Below are 13,849 nucleotides of genomic sequence, written 5' to 3' on the forward strand. Positions count from 1 at the left end.
GAGTAGTTTCTATTTGTTATAACTTTATCATATTCTCTGTGGAAATCATCTTGCATGGTCTGTGAGCTTCACTAAATTGTGATGTGTGTTTGGTTGACTAGTTACGGTGTCTTTGTATGGTTGAAAATACTTTTTCTGGATAAAATCTGTATTAAGTAATCAATGAGGATAACAAGTGACATGATCTTCATAAATCACCTTAAAATAGGCTGTGATGATGAATGCTGCTTTCTGGAAAATCTACATAACTGTGTGGAGAAAACTTATTTGTGTCTTGGGGGGGCGACCTGGTATAGCATTCATTTGCAAACCATGTCTGCAGCCATGACATGTTGGTTTCTTTCTCTTTCATGTTCATAAAAAAACTAAATCTAAGCCTTGAATTTTCCAAGAGTGATAAACATGCCTCCTTATTTTCTAAGGATGATAGATCCACATTAATAACTTCAAGAATCTCAGACATATGATTAAAAAATATTATGGAGAAGAAGGCCGATGTTCAATTAGAAAATTAATTAATAGAAGAAAACTATAGGTACTGTTGGGAGTTGACTTCACAGGTTGTGTGCTTGGAAGTAAATCTTGTAGATCAAACAGTAGTTTAATAACATTCTTTAAGAGTAAATTATCATGTTGACAGGCCTAGCGATGTGTTGGCTATTATACTTTATTTCTCAGTTTCTACGATTTTGAACTTTTTTAAGATATTTACAACACACTTCGATCTTGTATTTATTTTAATTGTTGTCATACTTGTATCTTTAATTAATAAATTATTTTTTTAATGATTGAAAAGATAGGAATGGATAAAAGTTGGTTGGATATCTCGAATAGATCTGACCAAAGATATAGAGATGGAGTAGATAACTTTCTTAATTGGGAGTTCAGTCAATCTGGGGTGAGCACTATTATTCGATGTCCTTGTAAGAAGTGTAGGAACACTGTGTTTAAGCTAAGAATTGATGTAAGACTACACTTGTTGAATAAGGGCTTTTGGGATTCTTATAGAGTTTGGGATTATCATGGAGAAGTATTGATTAGCGGTGAAAATTCTAATCCTGCTGGTAGTGATCAAGTAGAAGATGATGAAATTGAACATGATGATGTTATTGGAATGATTCATGATGCTTGTGGACATACAAATGTGGATGGTAATACTAATTCTCGGGAGGGCAATGAAGATCCAAATGTGCATGCAAAAAAGTTTTACACATTGGTAGAAGATGCGCAGACAGAACTTTATCCTGGTTGTACAAAAGTCTCAAAATTGTCTTTTGTTGTTAAATTACTCCACTTGAAGTGCCTTAAACATTGAAGCAAAAAATCGATGGATGAGCTGTTGAACTTTTTAATAGAGGTTCTCCCTAAGGGGTCATTCGTACCCAAGTCTTTCTATGAAGCAAAAAAGGTTCTTTCCGATCTCGGCTTGGGGTACACCAAAGTTGATGCATGTAAGAATGATTGTATATTATATTGGCGTGACTATTTGAATTTCCAATCATGTCCAAAGTGTGGTGAATCTAGGTGGAATTCGGAAGAACATAAAGGTAAGAAAGTTGCTCATAAAGTATTGCGGTATTTTCCAATCAAACCAAGGCTCCAAAGATTGTACATAGCAAAAGAGATGAAAAAAAAAGATGAGGTGGCACAAGGAGGAAAATATTGAAGATGGTGTCATGCGACATCTATCTGACTCAATTGAATGGAAATCTCTCGATGAGCATTATCCTACCTTTTCAACTGAGTTAAGAAATGTTCGATTAGGTTTAGCCAGTGACGGGTTTCAACCTAATGGGAATATGAGTTTCAATTATAGTATTTGGCTGGTCGTGCTAGCTACATATAATTTTCCACCATGGGATTGCATGAAAAGTCCATATTTCATGATGACTCTTCTTATTCCGAGCCCTAAGTGTCCAGACAATGATATTGATGTATACTTACAACCAATGATTGATGAATTGAATGAATTATGGAACGGGGTGGAGACTTATGATGCACACTCAAAATATAATTTTCTTCTGTGTGTTGCTCTCCTGTGGACGATTAATAACTTCCCTGTATATGGTAACCTTTCAGGATGGTCAACCAAAGGCAAACTTGCATGCCCTTGTTGCCACTAAAAACCAGATTTCTTGTAGTGTGTGAAATATGACAATCTACTCACAATTTTATACGGAGATAATGCATCATGCATAGCACATCTTAATGGAGGATTTATCAAAGGAGATAGAACGAAGCACACTTCATCAAAGCTTTTCTATACACACGAGCTACAAAAACAATGGTGATATTAACATGCAACAGATTCGTTCAAGTGACAATGTGGTTGATTTATTCACCAAGTCTCCTTCAATTGCAACTTTCAAGAAGATGGTGCACAAGATCGGAATGCAAAGGTTTAAGGATGTTCTCATTAGGGGGAGTTAATACGCGCTGTACTCTTTTTTCTCTTACGAGGTTTTGTCCCATTGAGTTTTCCTTGTAAGGTTCTAAATGAGGCAACCTATATGCGTATTGTTAGAGATGTGTACTCTTTTTCCTTCACTAGATTTTTTTTCCCACTGGGTTTTTCTAGTAAGGTTTTAACGAGGCACATTATTTATCAATTAGACATTCAAGAGGAAGTGTTATAAATATACCATATATAGTGAATGTCTACTTTACCATATATAGTGAATACCTACTTTACCATATATTGTGTGTGTTTATTTATGGAAAAGTTCCAAACCCCTAAGTTAGTTTTCCCCTATATATAAAGTAGTTTTGCTTCATTGTAATTCATCCCTCAAGAGAAATAAGAATTACTCTCTATTTTCTCTCTACTCTTCTTCTTTGTTCTTTATTATTTTATAACATAAATAATATTGTTGTTATTATTATTATTATTATTATTATTATTTTTCCGTTGTTGTTATTATTATTTTTCCGTTGTTTCCCAACAGAAACAGCCTTCTCTGCAACCTTTTCATTTTCTTTCTTCTAAATTTGTTTGCTCGTTCTACTTCCTATTTGCATTTTAATACAATGAAATAGACATGTGCAATTGCATCTCAAACTGGTTAAATATATTGATGGAAGCTCAACACGAGATATTCTGGTGTGAAGACGGATTCATTTCACGAAATTTAGACTGTTTAGCTCTTCTAAATTCTCGAAAAAATTAAAGTAGTTTCTACTTTTTGTGCTATGTTCTGGTGCAGGCTGCAAGGGAGGTGTTTAGAGCTTCTATTGCATTCATATTTCTAAATTGAGTTTTGTGTACTTGTAATTGCAGCTGCATTTGAGTCATTGGATCGAAACACAAACATAACAATCAAATGGGATGTGATTTCCTGGACCCCTGATGGTTATATGGTAATTATATGTGAACTACTATTATTTAATTAACGGTTTGAGATTTCTGGTTCATGAGTTTTTTGAATTTCAGGCCGTAGTGACAATGAAAAATTTCCAAATGTGTCGTCCAATAAAGAGCCCTGGATGGACTTTAGAATGGACATGGTCAAAGAATGAGGTAATTTTGTCCATGGTTGGAGCACAAACTACTGATCAAGGGAATTGTTCCAAGTTTGGATACAACATTCCACACAGTTGTAAGAGAAATCCTGAGATTGTTGACTTGCTGCCAAATGTACCTTTCAACCAGCAAAGAGCTAAGCCTAGGTTGGCGTTTTGGCATCGTATGGAGAGGACCCTTCTGCTACTCTTTCTGCATTTCAGATAAGCGTAGGCTCAGCTGAGACTACAAACAGAACCGTCCAAGTTCCCAAGAATTTCACTTTGCTTTCTCCAGGGGGTGGCTATATCTGTGGAAAGGCAAAGGCTATTATTGTCCCGCCCACTCGCTTTGTCACGCATGATGGTCGATGAATGACACAGGCTAGAAGTAAGTCTTTCAAGATTTTCAACCGTACATTCAAAGAAAATACTGTTTGATAAGTCTGTCTCAAAAGGCCTGAATCTTTCTGCTCATTATGCAGTGACATGGAGAGTGATTTGCACTTACTATCAATTCTTAGCCTCACAGAATCCAACATGTTGTGTCTCCTTGTCTTCTCTTAATAATGGGAGTATCACCCCCTTGTGGCTGCCAGAACAGTAGCAACTGTGTCAGGTAAGATTTATTTACATTTCCCATAGTTCATATCTTAATTAGTAGTAGTAGTAATACTCTATTATATGAAAGCGCTGATGCGAAAGTACATTAAACAAGTAAAAATTGGCCCTCGTTTAGTTGCAATAAAAACTTTGAAGAGTTCTCGGACGATTTTCCTTAATAGATCTGTTATGAATGGGCCGAAATCAGTTATGGTAAAACAACCCAATATCACATTAAGTGGCTATGTGTGAGATATGGGTTAATAAATAATACATTTTAGGAAGAATAATCTTATGCAAATGGTGATAATTGCTTAGGCAAAGGCTATGCTTCTCATCCCCAATTCTCTCTAATCCTCTCATCCCCTTCTACTACTATTCATGTTCTTTCATATTGTAATTTCTCCATTCTGTATTAATCAAGTTTATTAGTTTCGTTCACTTTGTGTTTCGATTGTTGAGTTGAGAAATCGGGTTCGTTTCATTGGTGCTTTCATCCAGAAGTCTTCAATGGAGGACCCAAAATTTTTAACTCCCTATGATTCAATTAGTGTTAGAAGGGATTCATGGTCAAAGGAGATATGTGAAATTCGTTCCTTATTACATGAGTTAATGGGAAACCCCACAAGGAGTAAACCTACTCCGGTGGAGTTTCCACGGTTCTGTGGAGAGAATCCCGGGTTATGCATCTCTAAGGCTGAAAGCTACTTTGATTTTTATGAAATTGCAGATAACCACAAGTTATCTCTGGCGTCGTCCTATCTCGATGGGGCTACTTTGTCGTGGTACCAATGGCTTTTGCAGAACAAGCAATTGGTTGATTGGGAACATTTTACTGCAAAAGTGTTGCTTCGCTTTCCTAAACTACATCTCGAATCACTGGAAAATCACTTGGCTAATCAGATGCCCTCCATGACTGGGTACTCCAGTCTTTTTGAGGCTGTTTCATGGGGCTTCACTGAGACAGATGTACTTTCTTCATGCCCTACACATGTTTATACACAAGGGAGAAGTAAAAATGACCCAGTTTTGCCTCAGAAATTTGATATGCAATCTGAATGCAAAAGCAAAATGGATGTACACAGTATGTTCGATGAAATGTCTACCAAAGTTTTCACTGAAGAAGTGGAAGAAACGTCTTCTGCTGCTATCCTTATAGGTTATTTGGACAATATTCAATCGACTAGGGTGCTCGACGAATCTGTTCAAAGAGTGTCGATGTTCATGGAGCTGCAATGAATCTCTGTGTATGGGGTCCGGGTATAAGTTCCAAGCTCAAGGCTCTCACTGACAATACATTGAACACGAAGCTACTAATATTGCTGGGCTCTACTAGTACGTTTGACTTTATTGCGAATGCTAATTCTGTGACTCAAGTGTGGGATCCCGGACAACAAAGATATGAGTTGGTAGTGAGGAAATCAAAAGTGGATGATACATACTCTGATGTGAATCGTGTGTTTGATGACAGTTCCCAAGGAGCTACGTCGAGAGAGCTACAACCAATTGCACCTCTACATATTATATGCCTTCCCAAATTATTCCAATTCCTGTAACAATTATTAGCTCAACTCATTTTTGTTCACCAAGCTCCAAAGAGTAATGTATGGTATGCTGCAATAGGAAGTGATTTCTCTTTCCGAAAGAAAATAACTGAGAAGGCTAGTGCATTGAAAATGACAATACAGGGAAAGGAAGCTCCAAAAGCTATTTGTATTGCACGGGTTCAAGGTTGTATCAGGTCCATGGCAGACTTGATTGGGCTGGAGTTGCATAATTTCACTACGCTTGCGGAGCTCAAAGGTTTAGTTGGTGCTCAAGGTGATAAAATAATTGTTTGCCCTCCCACTTTCTCACTGTCATGCTCTGTTTTCGCCAAGGTTAAACAAAACGTAACATTATAGACCCTAAAAGAATTGAAAATTTTTACAGAGTTGCCACCTAGTTTTTAAAGGAAGGAAACATATTTATTTGTCAATGCGTATAGCTAATGTTTTAGTCTGCGAAAATCTATTGAGACTCTAGATAAGAGTTCAAATTATTCCGATGGGAAGGGGTTAGGCACCCTTCAGGATCCACAAACATGGTACCCAGCTAGACTAAACTTATCAATGAGGGAAGAGGTATAAATATTTAAAATAATGTAAAAGTGTATGTGTATTAAGTGTAAAATAATTCTTTTGAAAAAATATAAATGTTTAAAACTATGTAAAAGTATATGTATATTAACTATATAAATAAAATATATTGTTATAAAAACATGTAAAAGATATGTATAAAAATGTATAAATTACACGTGAAAAAGAAAAGTATTTTATGATGTATGAAAAGAAACGTATTTTGATGTGCCATGAAGAGAAAAGGTATTTACAAGTAATATTTTTATTTGATTAAAATTACGAAAAAGTAAAATTTATTTGAGAAGAAAAGACTACATAATTCATGAATCACTTGATTAACTTGATTCTTTTATGTAAATATTAACGGCCTAATTTTTGCCTAAAAACGATAAAATTATGTAAATAAAGAATATCTTCGCCCGGCACCCAAAAAGTAAAGTTTTCACTATCTTTTATCTTTATGTACAATTACAAATAAGAACTAAACTACAAACATAAAGCTCGAGAATTATGTATAAGTGCTTGATAAAATAATAAAATGAACAAATAATTATTAAAGTAAGTGAAATTATGTGCACACATGGACACATAGGTGAATATATAAAAATAGAGTTTTGTTATGAAATGGGCTCGGATTATGTTTTAAACTCGCAATGGCTACGAGGTGGTTGCTCGGCTAATCGGCCGTTCTAAATCGCGTTGCCAAGATACGAATCACAAAACCTTTTGTTTTGTCGTGATATTTTTACGATTTTATCATCACCCGAAATATTTAATTTTTATTACGTATTTGTATTTGTAATGTCCGTCTTTTATTTGGGAAGGCCTCGAAAATCGATGGCGAATTTCTTCATCGGCCATTGTATTGATACTTGATATGAATAAACAAACTTGAGAAAAATAAAGTCCGTCTTTGTAATGGGGTGGCCTCAAGTATCTGGCGGAGAGATAATGTCATTGGCCAAGCATTTATTTTTTATATAAATAAGTAAACTTTGAGAAATAAAAATCCGTCTTTTGTCACGGGGTAGCCTCAAGTATCCGAAGGAGAGATAATGTCATTGACCAAGTATTTATTTTGATATAAAATAGTAATCTTTTGAAAACAAAATCCGTCATTTGTAATGGAGTGACCTCAAGTATCCGACGGATAGATATTTTCATCGGCCAAAGTATTTATTTTTAGTATATGAAAGTGTTTTTGAGAAAAAGAAAAAGATGAACAAATTTTTTCTGATGTCATTGGCCAAGCATTTATTTTTTATATAAATAAGTAAACTTTGAGAAATAAAAATCTGTCTTTTGTCACGGGGTGGCCTCAAGTATCCGAAGGAGAGATAATGTCATTGACCAAGTATTTATTTTGCTATAAAATAGTAATCTTTTGAAAATAAAATCCGTCATTTGTAATGGAGTGGCCTCAACTATCCGGCGGATAGATATTTTCATCGGCCAAAGTATTTATTTTTAGTATATGTAAGTGTTTTTGAGAAAAAGAAAAAGATGAACAAATTTTTTCTGTTTGAGAGAGGCAGAATAAAAATGTGTGTGTGGAAATGTCTTCCCATCACTCCTATTTATAATGAAATTGGGCACCTCTTATTGTCCAATGGATGAAGAGATGTCCCTTCTTTATATAATAGCACATCCTTTGGTCCTTAGTGTATTCATCAAAGTATTTTCATCTTTTTGACCAATGGATAAAACTATTGTCCAAAAAATAGTGTCATTGAGTTGTCATTGTCAGATGTGACTAGACATTATGTGTAGTCATTGTCGTATATGACAAGACATCATTGTGTAGTCATTGTCGGATGTGACAAGACATTATTGCGTGGTTGTTGTCGAATGCGATAAGACATTGAATTATTATACTTTGTAAAATTAATTGATCCTACTTAGCATTTGCGGACCGTAAAAATATACAAAATGCAGGTATTGATTTGTAATTATGAAAAATGTAAAGAATGTTGAAAATATTAAAAAATGTAATTTAATATGAAAAATATAATAAAAGTGTGATGTCATGCCGTGTACGTGTGCAGATAATTGTAAAATGTTAAAAACGATAATGAATTGATAAAATCCTATTATAAGGGGGATTATTAATAAATTATGAAAAGTAAAAATACGACAATAAATTGATAAAAATCCTAAAGTAAGGATGATTATCAATAATTTGTCAACAATTATAAAAAAGATAAAAAAAATTATATTTTGTGCCCTTTAATGCTCAAGAAGCCTGAAGACGTTAATTTTAGGAATGGAGAGAAAAATTTGGGTGTCAACACTCACTGTATGAAGTTGTTGCACTACAAACTTGTCAAAATGATCATGGGAGCTTGTATGTGATTGAAAGTGAGCTTGAGTTGCTGAAAGTAGCTTCAATTGTTGTTGCTTATGTTGTTCCCAAGGCAATACTCTGAGAGTAAAAGCTTTTCTATCTTGGCTAGTTGTGGGAAATTTAAGACTATGATGAGGCTTGTGTGCTATGTAGCCCATCTTGGGGACCATAGACGCATTGAAGAGTGCACCATAGTAGCTCTCTACACACACTCAAGTCTTGAAATATTCAACATTATATTGTCTGTGTGGCTCCACTCGAACCTTGAGGGCAAGGTTCTTATTGGAGAGGGGATTATTGTTATGAATGGGCCGAAATCAGTTATGGTAAAACAACCCAATATCACATTAAGTGGCTATGTGTAGGATACGGGTTAAGAAATAGCACATTTTAGGAAGAATAGTCTTATGCAAATGGTGATAATTGTTTAGACAAAGGCTATGCTTCTCATCCCTAATTCTCTCTAATCCTCTCATCTCCTTCTACTACGATTCATGTTCTTTCATATTGTAATTTCTCCATTCTGTATCAATCAAGTTTATTAGTTTTGTTCATTTTGGGTTCGTTTCAAGATCATAACGAATAAGTGTAATTGCAGGAAGGCACCGAGTGGAATGGGAGTAAATGTGCCAAAGAAAGTAAATAAGCCAGCCAGTGTTGCAATGCACAAAACACATGTGCCCTATCAATGTGCATTGGCCTGTTAAATCAAACTGCAAGAAGTATTGGAGGGTGAAGATCACCATCACAAACTTCAACTACCAATTCAACTATACACAGTGGACACTCGTCATTCAACATCCAAACCTCAACAACGCGACTCAAGTTTCCAGTTTTTCATACAAGCCTCTTATGCCGTACACATCAATTAGTAATACCCTCTATCTCTTTATTAGATCCATAAGAAAAACAGGCATATTCTTGGTTGTTAGACCGCCAAGGCGTTCATCAGGCTAATGATATTCTTACTGATTAGATGATACTGCCTTATTTTATGGGAGAAAGTCATATAATGATGTCCTGATGCAATCTGGACCACAAGGAAATGTCCATTCAGATTTAACGTTTCAGAAGGATGGAAAAACACTTGCACTCAAGAACACTTGGGCTTTCCCTCGGAGGGTCTACTTCAATGGCAATCGCTGTGTGATGCCATCTCCCGAATCTTACCCATTTCTTACAAATTCTGAGTTTTAATACTCCATTTTATATGTAGAAACTTAGGAACAATTACACTGGTTCAAGTGAACTGGTGCACTGCTTCATGAACTGTAGCACTATTTTGCGTGAACAGTAGCACTGTTTACATTTGCGATTCTTCATGAAATGACACACTGTTTCATCGGAAATGGCATGACTGTTCAGAACATACACATTGTTTTGGCGAATGGACATGGTTTTTCAGATAAGATGCAACCTTTGGAATGAACCTTTATCTCTTTTCGGAAGAGGCATATGTTGGCTATAAAAACCTTCTTTCTCCACAGGTTTTGGTACAGAAATTTACAGATTAAAAAAAAAACTTCTTCTTCTGGTCTTAAAAATACTCTAAGTGTAATCATTCAAACCGTGAGTGTGTTAGAAGAATTCGCCTATTTGAGGTACCACTATAGTTCGATTGAAGGCCATTTTATCCTAGGAGTAAGATTCCATAACCTCGGGTACAGTGAGGGGAATTATTCCTTAAGGAAAATCCGTGAATTCGGACGACTTGGCTTTAATTATTTCTATTTCATCTTTACTTTATGAAAAATAAATATACCTCTTGGAAATGTCATTTTGATCTTGTGTTGAGGGTATTTTATACTTCATTGTGTTCTTGTTCATACTTGAACTCGAGTTGAATTTGTTGTTGCAATATACAGATTCTGCATACCCGAATCTATTGTGGAAATAACAATCTTAAGGAATAATCTTTTACAGAATCTGTATTGCTTGTTTTTAGAGATTAAAGATTAGGCTTTCTACTCTGCTTGAATTTAACTAGTAATTGGAAGACATAAAATCTTCATCATAAGTTAAGGTTCACTCGGTTGACGATTCGAAGTAATAAAAACGTCATCATTAACTAGAAACAAGAAGAAGAATTCCAAGTTATTTAACTTTATAAATAGTGTTCTAAAAAATACTAAGTTTTCTGTCTTGTGGTGACAGGAAAAAAATGACAACTGAAAGTAAAATGATGGATGCGACAACGTCTGTGGGGGCAAATAATATTGCCACATCAAGTCTCACAAATGCTCCGTCAACGATGGCATCGGCGGAGAAGCCCAGAAAATTTTCTGGCATTGACTTTAAGCGGTGGCAACAAAAGATGTTCTTTTACCTCACCACTTTATGTCTACAACGGTTCACTAGCGAAGACGTTCCTGAGGTGCCCGAGGGAACCTCGAACAAAGACAGCTTCGTTATTGTAGAAGCTTGAAAACATTTGGATTTCCTTTGCAGGAACTATATTCTGAGTGGTCTCCAAGACGACCTCTATAATGTCTATAGTGGAACCAAGACGTCAAAGTAACTGTGGGGGGCACTTGAATGGAAATATAAAATGGAGGATGTGGGAATTAAGAAATTCCTTGTTGCACGGTTCTTGTACTTCAAAATGATTGATAGTAAATTTGTTGTCTCTCAAGTACAGGAGTTGCAACTCATCATATATGATCTCCTAGCAGGAGGTATTGTTTTTAAAAATACCGTAGTTGAACAAATTAAAAATGGTCTAATACTCACATAAACTGTTTTGTAGGTTTGATTGTGAATGATGCTTTCCAAGTAGCAGCGATAGTTTATAAGCTACCACCTTTGTGGAAAAACTTCAAAAACTACTTAAAGCATAAACGCAAGGAGATGACCGTTGAAGATCTTATTGTCCGACTTCGTATTGAAGAGGACAATAAAGCTGCCAAAAGAAGGTCAAAGGGAAATTCTACAATGAATGGAGCACATATTGTAGAAGATGGCCAAAACAACTCAAAGAAAAGAAAGAAAGTTGAACATAGAAGCAATCAACCCAAGAAAAAGTTCAAGGAAAAATGCTTTAATTGTGGAAAAATTGGCCACAAGTCCACAGATTGTCGAGCCCCGAAGAAAGGCAAGATAAAGGACCAAACGAATATGATTGAGTCCGACAAAGAATATGATGATTTGTGTGCTATGTTCACGGAATGCAACTTGGTGGGGAATCCACGCAAATGGTGGATGGATTCTGGTGCCACATGCTATGTTTGCTAAAAAAAAGAGTTGTTCTTGTCATTTGCTCCAGCTTAAGTAGAAGAAATGCTCTACATGGCCAACTCCGCTACTGCTAAGGTGGAGGAAACAAGAAAAATTTGCTTAAAGATGACTTCCGGCAAGCTCTTGACACTGAACAATGTGTTATATGTTTCAGAGTTGCGTAGAAATTTAATTTCTGTTTCACTCCTAGATAAGAACGGATTCAAATGTGTAACCATTTCTAGAAAAATTGTAATTAGCAAAGGAGAAATGTATGTAAGGAAAGACTATTTGACTGAAGGCCTTTATAAGATGAATGTAATGACTGTTGAAATAAATACAAGTTCAAATTTTTCTTATTTGCTTGAGTCTTAAGATTTATGGCATGAACGTTTAGGCCATGTTAATTACAAAACGTTAAGAAAACTGATTAGCTTAGAAGTTTTGCCAAACTTTGAGTGCAATAAATCTAAGTGTCAAACGTGTGTGGAATCAAAGTATGCAAAGCATCCTTATAAGTCCGTTGAAAGGAATTTCAATCCCTTAGACTTGATACACACAGACATTTGTGATATGAATTCAACACTATCACGTGGTGGAAAAAAGTATTTCATAACTTTTATTGACGATTGCACTAGATATTGTTAAGTCTACTTGCTAAATAGTAGGATAAAGCAATAGATGCATTTAGGCAATATAAAACTGAAGTTGAAAATCAGTTAGACAAAAAGATCAAAATGATAAGAAGTGATAGGGGCGGAGAATATGAATCCCCCTTTGCGCAAATATGTGTAGAGAATGGAATAATCCATCAAATTACGGCCCCGTATTCACCTCAATCTAATGGAATTGCGAAAAGGAAAAACCAAACTTTGAAGGAAATGATGAGGGCCTTACTTATAAGTTCCTATTTATCGCCAAATTTGTGGGGGGAGGCTATCCTTACGGCCAACCGTATACTCAACAGAGTTTCCCATAGTAAGACACAATCAATTTCTTACGAAAAATGAAAAGGAAGGAAACCTAACTTGAAATATTTCAAAGTGTGAGGGTGTCTAGCGAAGGTTAAAGTTCCTATACCTAAAAGGGTTAAGATAGGACCTAAAACGGTGGACTGCGTGTTCATAGGATATGCTAAAAGTAGTAAATCATGTCGATTTTTGGTTCATAAATCTGAACATCTGGATATTAGTGAAAATACGGTAATTGAATCAAATAATGCTGAATTCTTTGAAAATATTTACCCGAATAAAATTAGACATGAATAGTCTAGTGGAGGATCTAAGTGACCTCGAGATGAACCAAGTGAGAATGTACATAATGAAGATAATCCAATACATAGTACACGTCAAAGAACATCAGCTTCGTTTGGGTCGGATTTTGTAACATTTCTCTTAAAAAATGAGCTTCAAACATTTAAAGAAGCGATGTCGTCATCAGACTTATCATTTTGGAAAGAGGCAGTCAATAGTAGATAGATTCAATCTTAAACAACCATACATGGGAATTGGTTGACCTTCCTCCCGGAAATAAACCTTTAGGTTCTAAATGGATCTTCAAAAGGAAAATGAAATAGGATGGTACTATTGACAAATACAAGGCAAGGCTTATAGTAAAAGGCTTCAAACAGAAGGAAGACCTTGATTACTTTAATACATACTCGCCAGTAACAAGGATAACCTCGATTCGAATGTTAATTGCCTTGGCGGCGGTATATGATCTTCAAATCCGTCAAAGGAATGTGAAAACCGCATTCCTAAATGGAGATTTGGAGAAAGAAATTTCTATGGAAAAACTTGAGGGTTTTGTGGTTCCAGGAAAGGAAAATAAGGTGTGTAAACTTATTAAGTCGTTGTATGAACTAAAGCAAGCACCTAAACAATGGCATGCAAAGTTTGACCAAACCATGTTGGCAAACGGATTCAAAATAAATGAATGTGATAAATGTGTCTATATTAAAGACACTCCAAATCACCAAGTCATTGTATGTTTATATGTGGATGATATGTTGATCATCAGTAGAGACATTTATGTCAGAAATGTCTCTACTGATGATCAACATATCATCCAC

The 13,849-nt window shown here is 35.4% G+C and overlaps 1 pseudogene; it reads left to right on the forward strand.

The window, feature by feature from the left end:
• Positions 1-3,339: 3,339 nt before the first annotated feature.
• Positions 3,340-9,845, forward strand: LOC107844227 (annotated as a pseudogene).
• The last annotated feature ends 4,004 nt before the right edge of the window (positions 9,846-13,849 follow it).

This window comes from Capsicum annuum, chromosome 3 (assembly GCF_002878395.1).
Source record: "Capsicum annuum cultivar UCD-10X-F1 chromosome 3, UCD10Xv1.1, whole genome shotgun sequence".
Lineage (NCBI taxonomy): Eukaryota > Viridiplantae > Streptophyta > Magnoliopsida > Solanales > Solanaceae > Capsicum > Capsicum annuum.